The 8,985-nt window shown below is 36.0% G+C and overlaps 1 protein-coding gene across 1 annotated transcript in view; it reads left to right on the top strand.

The window, feature by feature from the left end:
• Nucleotides 1–1,294: 1,294 nt before the first annotated feature.
• Nucleotides 1,295–8,985, top strand: part of LOC135200947 (rab GTPase-activating protein 1-like) — a 52,796-nt gene continuing 45,105 nt past the window's right edge. Inside the window, exon 1 of the mRNA XM_064229722.1 lies at nt 1,295–1,356. The gene's annotated coding sequence lies outside the window, so the exon portion shown is untranslated. The remainder of the gene's footprint in view (nt 1,357–8,985) is intronic.

Below are 8,985 nucleotides of genomic sequence, written 5' to 3'. Positions count from 1 at the left end.
TCTGGGGTAACAGAATTATTCCAATATATCAAGGAATTCTCAGTCATCATTCAACATACTGTATAATAGTTTAGACTTAAACGGTTTGACACAAATTGAATAAATTTATCTGAGTAAACTTAATTAAATTTAGTCTGTGTCGGAAGCTAAATTAGATTCATGTGGGTTAACAGAATTATTCCCCCAAAAAACGACGTTGTCATACAACTGTAATACAATAATTCAGGCTTATAATAGACAGTTTGACAGTTTAAACAATCAGTCTATTTGGAGAAAACTGAATCAATTCGGCTTCATTTATGTCGTAAAATAAATAAGAATAGTCTGGGTTAATCAGTTGTTATTGAAAAAATATACAAAATCATAAAAATGACGACATTGTCATAGGTTAGGATTAGTTTGACACTTCTTGTGCGAAATGTAATTTACCTTTACTCTGAGCACCTTATGTAGTAAAGCCTTTTCCGCGTCGATGCTCTTTTGTCTTTTGTTGTGAACTTCCGAGGAATTGCCTGCGATGCAGAGTGCGAAACTGCTTCGTTTTCTACGACAATTTTGGAAACATTTAATAATATTTAATCATATTTGGCAGTTTACAGCTTGTTTTGGGATTAATTAGTCATTTATAATAATTAAAAATGATCTTTTATATCATTATATATAAAATATTGAGTTTCTAAACGGGATCATGCATGAAAATTACGATTTAAGGAGTAGTTGAAAGAAGCGTTTGTTCTGAATCTTTGGTGTATCGATCTATTCAAATATGCCTGTTATGGGCATATTTGAATAGATTGAATATCTATTATTGAATATATATCAGCAAAGGACGCAAATATATAGAAATATTTAATAAAGAACCCACCTATTTGTTTACGGTTACTTGCGCCTATTGCTCAGTTAAAGATTCGTTGGAACGAGTGTTTGATATGAATTCATTGTTTATCAAAGAATATTTACTCATTTTAATGCTAAATCTTAATATTTTAAGTCTCCATAATTGAATATATAATAAGATGATGCAAATTTATTAAGATATTTAATAATATTGAATAAAACAAAAACTATTTCTTTTATGTTACTTGCGTCTGTTGCTCAGCGTTTGATCTGAATTCCTCTTATATCGAAGATTATTCGTTTAATCTAAATTCATTTTATGATGATATTTGATTAGATTAAGTATCCACAATTGTATATATATCATCAAATGACGTAAACATATATAAAATATATTATAAAATATTTCATTAAAACCCATTTGTTTACGGTTACCTTCGTCTATTGCGAAAGTCACCTCGTCTATACCGTTGTTGACAAATGTCAGATGATCCCCTCCAATGTCCGTTTGTCATTTAGGTGAGTTATTCCTCGCTATTCCTCGCCTTGAACGTCTTAAACAACCTCTCGCTAACATGCATCAATGTCTGCTTGATAACTTACGCACGTTTTGTCGCTAATATTCGTGACATCTTCCTTGAAATAAGGGAAAAATGTCCCCCCTTCTCTAAGTGGTTTTACGGTAGGCCTACTCAGGCAAGACTTGAAAATAACACTTTGACGTTAATTTTTTTTTATCAGTTCGAGCATATGTTTTAATGTTGCCGGTTTAGGACCCGGAAGTATATTTTTTGTATTTTTGTGGATGTTTTCGGTTAATTCAACAGCTGTTTTCTTCGATCGGTTGATCGATATGGTTTATATTTTGCAGGGAGCAAGCATAAGAGATTAACCAGTGTTGCCTAGTAAGTAGGCGAGACCGTAGGCATACTAGAATGTCGCGTAGTATTTATTGATTTTTTAGGTATTTTCCACTGTAAATTAATTTTTATGAAGAATATTTTACCATCATTAACAGATTTTATTACATCCACCTCTATCTTTTGGCTGGTTGAAGCTTCATAGGCCTGCTAGAATGTCCGTCGTATTTATTGATTCTTTACCCCAAATTAATTCTTATTAAGGATACCTGTTTTACCACAATAAACAGATTTCATTACATTTATCTTATACCCAAGTAGGGTAAAACACCGCATGGCACAGGGGTGGACCATGTACGATCAATGTGTACCACCCCAAAAAAAGTACATTATAAGGCGTCCTGACACCGGAGATGGTGAGAAACGGAGCTAAAGACCTCTACTCTCCTTTCGAAGTATTTCTCCAAAGATAGAAATTAAGGCCAAATTTTAAGATTTAAACAGAGGGTAGTGAAAAAAGTGTGTACACGGCAGTCCAAATCTCACCAAAACGCTTTCAACATTTTTACTTACAACTCGAAATATTTAGAAGATTGACGCCATCTCGATGTTTACGGAGTCGCTTGTGTCAATAAACTTCCCATTTCCTGTGATAAATCCGCACACCACTTGTACCCACAGACACTGGGGCACTTTCATCACAACAATCGGAACACGGAAACTTACCACGATGTTTGTTATTAACAACTGTTTTGGTAGAAGACGACGACGTAGCGTGCACTTGGATAGTTTTTTAAATAAATAGTAAAATCAGTATTTTATATATTTATGATGATTAATTTGAAAATATTCGTTATTGAAAAAGTAACTCGATTCTGACTCAAATTTAAGTAATTATTTTTTGGAATTAGAACGTTCGTTTAAGTCCTGTATTATGACATCACGACATCTTGGCTTTCGGACCTATTGTAAATAATTGCTTTACTCAACTTTCTTGCAGAACAGTTTACCAGTTATTCATGCAGATTATCAGCTATTCATGTAATTGTTATAATCGTAATGCGCATTATATTCTTATTATTTACTTTTTGGATATATGAAGATGTTTTACTGCCGGATTATCGCCGTAGTGTGACGCAATCGTTTTCGGTCCCTGGGCCTCTGTTTTCGCACCATAGAAATTATGGTGGGCCGAATTTTGTAATGACCAGAAAGTCGTTTTTTTTATAAAAGAGGAAAGTTAGCATTGAGGGGCATATGTTTTGATTGAGAAAAATACAAATTTATTCAATAGCTAGCTTGTAAAAAATACTTGATTACAAAAAACTTGATTGACAACTAAGCAGCATACCTAGTATGGGTTTCAGCGACAGTGCAAGCACGTTTTTGGGCAATACCTATTCCTGTAATGAACACTCGTATCAGAACGAGATTTTGATATAGTGCATTACACCCAGTGCCGTAATTTATAAGGGTATCGTGAATCACTAATCGTAAAGAATAACGACACTTGTATCAAGAGACAAAAACTCCATTATGCAGAAATGGATACGAACACGCGTAAAAAGCTCCACCTACCCTCTCCCCTCCCTCCACTGCCACCCCTTTCCTTCTTCCTTCCTTCGCCTTCCTTTCTCTCTCTCTCTCTCTCTCTCTCTCTCTCTCTCTCTCTCTCTCTCTCTCTCTCTCTCTCTCGCCATTCGGTATGTGTTCACCCTCCAAAACTGGGTTTCAAGACTTACACAAAATGGGTGGAAATTGGTGAAATTAGGCTATGTATGGAAAAGTCTATATACATAAATATTAAAGCAATTTTATCATTAATGTTATTTACTATGACAACTAGAATTCATGGAAACAGTTTATAAAGATGAATCGACGTATGTGTGAAGCCTCCACTAATGTGGCAACGATGATTTTGCCATTCTTAGCATGCAAACATTAAAGGTTACATTTATTTCTGGCTTACAGTTATTAAAGAAATTCAAAATACTAATATAGACTTAAATCAATGAAAAGTGCTAGCAAAAACAAAAAAGCAAAAAAATATATATAATCCACTTATCCGTAGTCATTCCTCTATTGTTTTTGGCAGCCAGATGTACGAAAAGGTTAGAAACATTGGATTGTATCTACTTTAGAAATATCTGTAATTTTTCGGGGTAATTTGGTTGCAAAAAAGGGATAATATACATGAATTTAATTAAAATTTTTAAATAACAAAGTAAAGTTGAACTAAATAATGAGTAAAGTAAACAATTTAGGGAATAAAACTTTGCAGTTTCGTCGTCTGCTGTTTGTAACTGTGTGTGTGACACGCGCGCTTAGGAACCAGGAGCAGCAACTTGTTTAAAGTGCAATGTGGAGTGAATTGAGACCAAAATGTGTATAATAACAATCAAATAAGCACTGTGGAGTTTCAGTTGTGATGGCAGTAAGGATAAAAACCACCGATTACAAGGTAAAAATGAATTCAGTTCAAACCATGACCCCGGGAATAAAAAGTTTCATACTTTCAGTAATATAGGCAACAAAATGTTTTATTGTGCTGATTACAACTGCAATCTTGAGTAAGATCAATAAACATTACATATATATACTAACATTGTTCAAATTAGTGCTGGGAAGGCTGGGAAAGATGGTGGGCTGATCAACTGATTCAGAACCTGTACATCCACACGGTAGCCGCCATATTGGATTTCAAAACTGCCTTGAAAACATATTTTACGAAGAGCGTCACATGCTTATTTTAGTTCATATGGGGCTTTCATATATCACATTATGTTGACAAAACTTCAATCTTTTGAATAGTATGCTTGGAGTTGTAATTGTATTCTTGTTTCACCATTTGAATATCGAGTGAATAAGACCTGTCCACCGTGATAAGGGTTGGTAGTCGCTGGTGTTTCCCCCTATATTCATAGTTTGGCTGGTTGGAGCTTCGTAGGCTGGGTCATATGCCTGCTAGAATGTTGCATCGCATTTATTGATTTTTAATCTAAATTCTTATTTATGATCTTTGATAAACATAGAGATTTTATCACATTTATCTTATAGGTATTCATATTTTGGCTGGTTGGAGCTTCGTAGGCTGGGTCATAGGCCTGTTAGAATGTTGTGTCGTATTTATTGATTTTTTACCCTAGATCTACCATTAATTCTTATTTAGAATATTTTACCCTCATAAACAGATTTTATGACATTTATAGAATATTTTACCATCATAAACAGATTTTATGACATTTATCATAATTTTTGGCTGGTTGGAGCTTCGTAGGTTGGGTCATAGGCCTTCTAGAATGTCCATCGTATTTATCGATTTTTTAACCCAAATTAATTCTTATTTCAGTTATTTTCCCATCATAAATAGCATCTATGATATTTATCTTATGTTTTGGCTTGTTGGAGGTTCGTAGGCTGGGTCATAGGCCTATCTGAATGTTGTCATACATATACTGTTATAGCCGTATTCATTTTTTATTTACTCTATTTTACTGTCATAATTTGTTTTATTACGGTTTTATATTAAGCATCATTGGCGTTGGTCCATAGGCGAGGCTAGGCTACTACTAGAATGTCTTGAAATGCATATTACTAGGGTAAACAACCGCATGGACTGGCCAACTCACGACTACCGCGGCTAGGCCACCCTCCGATAAACACGTCCTGACACTGGAGATGGTGGTAAATCTAAAGGAGAGCTCCGTCTCTTGTCTGCAGAAGAAAATATATTTTTCCGCTGTATTTTTTATAGATTATGCTTAAACTGATCATTAATATTGGTGGCATCAAGCAATTACACCCTTCTTCCCATCTCAACAATCTTGGGGGGACCCCAGTGGGGGGGGGCGGAACCGGGGTTTTTGGGGTTGGGGGGAGCAACGAGAAAAATGGATTTTCCAAGGGCACTACCTAACCAAAATAAAACCACCTGAACCTAAACCATAGAGCACCGCACCCCGTACCTAGGCCCTAGCGGGGGTGGGTCCCCGAACCCCCCCCTTAGGGCCACTACCTTCCCTCCAAGCCACCACTTCATGAAAAAAACCCAAAATTGCCGAAAAAAAAACAAAAAAAATTTTTTTGAGGCGGCATTAGGCCAAACTGAGAGACAATAACTCCAGCATATGTCACACGATAATCAAAAATAGTATATATATAGGAAATAGCTTACCTTACGTTAGGGTTTCTTTATCGCACAGAAAGAAAACTGTTTTTGTTCAAGTTCAAGAACGGCCACTTTTCCTTCCTTACAAGATCTGGCAAAGTGTTGTTCACTCTTGATTAAACCGTTGATTTTGGGCAAAAGTTACGAGCCTTTCTTATGTATGGCCCATAATAATAGTTTGTAGGCAAACCTTTATAACTTCACGTTAGCAAATTTTCACACACTGTGGGGGAAACTTTCCATGGGGAACCAAAAATCGGAGCTTGTAGACGGGACGTCGCTTGACTAAATTCACTCATGGCGCTAGTGCAAGTAACACTTGAATTTTTTTTCGGAGAAAATAGGTGTCATTTGCCGAAAAAATTTGTAACGACTTGGTGTAAACATTAAATATTGGTCAATTGGCCTGAAAACAACTGTGCTTTCTTTTGTTTCAGAGAAAAATTTAAAACGTGCTTATTTAACGATTGGATATAGGTATCGTCTATTAATGATGTCACTTTTTTGGGGGTTGGAGTTTTTTTGCGAGATTGTCATTCGGAAGGTGTGGTTTCCCCATGACATTTGGAGACTGCGACAGCACACAAAAAAAACGAAGAAACAGGAGCGTCATTAAAATAGGTGATACGAACAGAAGACAAACAACATGAAGGACCTTTGTTTTTGTTCTGTTGGTACCAAATAGTTCAAGTTTGTGTTTTCTAGGAACCCAGATAGGGGACTTACCGCCACTAATTTGGTCCGTCTTCCTTAGAAACATATTCTAGATCTTCTCCTTTCAAGGCTATAAAACACAATTAATACTAAAAAATCGGGCCGGGAGCACTTATTAAGATTTAACGGAGCTGGTTCAATCAAGTCACGAGTTCGTTGGTGGTGAGAGAAGGAACTTCAAGACCATCTACTCTCCTTTTGTTTGAAGTTAGGTGATTTTCTCCAAAGTTAAGAAAAAATTAAGGCCAATTTTAAATTTTATTTAAATTTAAAAGCGGGGTAATGAAAAGGGTGGCCAACGCAGTGCCCACAACCCCAAAACACTTTCGAAGTTTATACTTACGATTAAAAAAGTTTAGAAGTTGACGCCATCTCGATGTTTGTGGAGTCGCTTGTGTCAACAAACTTCCCATTTCCTGTGCTAAATCCGCACACCACTTGTACCCATAGGCGCTGGGGCACTTTCATCACTACAATCGTAACCCCGACATCTTACCAGCAGTTACTCGTACATATTCAAGGGGACTACGGCATTCTTTGCGGTGTTATGCACTCTTCAATTGTTTATCAGTGTTGTCAATTGGTATGTGTTTACCCTCCAAACTGGGTACAAGACTTACACAAAACTGGGGAAATAAGTGAAATTAGAGTACAGTATCTATTTGTAGTTTATATACATATTACAGCAATTTTATCATTACTGCATTACTATGACAACTAGAATTCAAGGAAACAGTTTGTAAATGCATCGGCGTATATGTGAAGCTCCACTAGATTGGCAGCGATGAGTCTTTTTGTCGGCATCTGCTCGAACTTCAGAAATACATATCTGTAATTTTTCGGGGGTTAATTTGGTTGCAAAAAAGAGATAATAGACATGAATTAAATAAACATTTTGAAGTAAAGTTAAACTAAATAATGAGTAAAGTAAACAATAAAGGGAATAAAGCTTTTTCACCTCATAAAGAGTGTCGTTGTCTGCAGCTTGCAACTGTGTTTGCAGAGTGAGTGGTTAGGAACCAGGAACAGCTATGTGGTTCAAGTGCAATGTGGAGTGAATTAAGACCAAAATGTGTATAATTACAATCAAATAAGCACTGTGGAGTTTCAGTTGTAATGGCAGTAAGGATAAAATAACGATTACAAGGCAAAAATGAATTCAGTTCAAACCATGACCCCGGGAATAAAATGTTTCACTAATATAGGCAACAAAATGGTTTATTATTGTGCTGATTACAACTGCAATCTTGAGTAAGATCAATAAATGTTACATATATACGCTAACATTGTTCAAATGAGTGCTGGGAAGGCTGGGAAAGATGGATGATTGTCTGTGGTTAGACCGGCCAGCCACACGATTGCCGCCATATTGGATTTGAAAACTGCCTTGAAAACATATTTTACGAAGAGCTCACGTGCTTACTTTAGTTTGTATGAGGCTTTCATATATCACATTATGTTGACGAAACTTCAATCTTTTGAATGGTATGCTTGAAGTTGTAATTGTATTCTTGTTTCACCAATTGAATATCGAGTGAATAAGGCCTGGCCAGCGTGATGACGATGGATCGTCCGCGGTTGTTTACCCTATGGTGGCCTGAATAAATTATTTAGGTATTTAATATCATAAATATCTGATACAAGTTATTTTATTTTTTGGCCAATTGAATTTCTTAGACTGGGCCATAATCCTAGGCACGGCTAGGCTAGCTATGGTTTAGAGTCCAGGATCCATTGAATGAGTGTTTTGTGAATGGGAGGTTCTAACCCCCTTTTTTGGCCCCCTTTCCTTGTTTTAAGCTTTCATAATTTTTGTTAAGAAAATTTAAAAAGGAAGAACATAAAAATTATGAAAGGAAGCAATTCATGCAGTGATGTACCTGTATATATACGGTTAATCCATTATGTTGATATTCTGATGCCATATATTAGATGGTACAGATACTATAGGGGTTTGGCCTCTGATACATATACCTCCACTTAACATTTTCTCATGCGCAGCAGTGATTCAACATAATTTTTAGCCTGCTCTACACATGCACATTAATCTTTCCTTTCAGTCCTTTCAGTTTAAGATATTTATGCAAAATACTTCACATTTCAAAAGGTAATGTAGAAAAAAAATTGTCAATATGTAAATAAGTGTAATAAATCAAGGTTTTTCTATTAGTGTCATTCCATATATGTTACAATGAAGATTTTATCCCTTGCCATTTGACTTCATGCCTTCTCTGTATACCCATCACGTAGGGGGTGATAGTGCCATCAGTGCACTTCACGTGATGCACTGTAGGCTTTGCTTAAGGTTCTTTGCAGCATCCATTTAGCCCTTAGCTGCTACCCCTTTCATTCCTTTTACTGTACCTCCATTCATATGTTCTTTCTACCATCTCGCTATCCACCCTC

Source organism: Macrobrachium nipponense, chromosome 27, assembly GCF_015104395.2.
Source record: "Macrobrachium nipponense isolate FS-2020 chromosome 27, ASM1510439v2, whole genome shotgun sequence".
NCBI lineage: Eukaryota > Metazoa > Arthropoda > Malacostraca > Decapoda > Palaemonidae > Macrobrachium > Macrobrachium nipponense.
The sequence above is the reverse complement of the archived record's forward strand: the minus strand, read 5'-3'. Positions and strand labels throughout refer to the sequence as shown.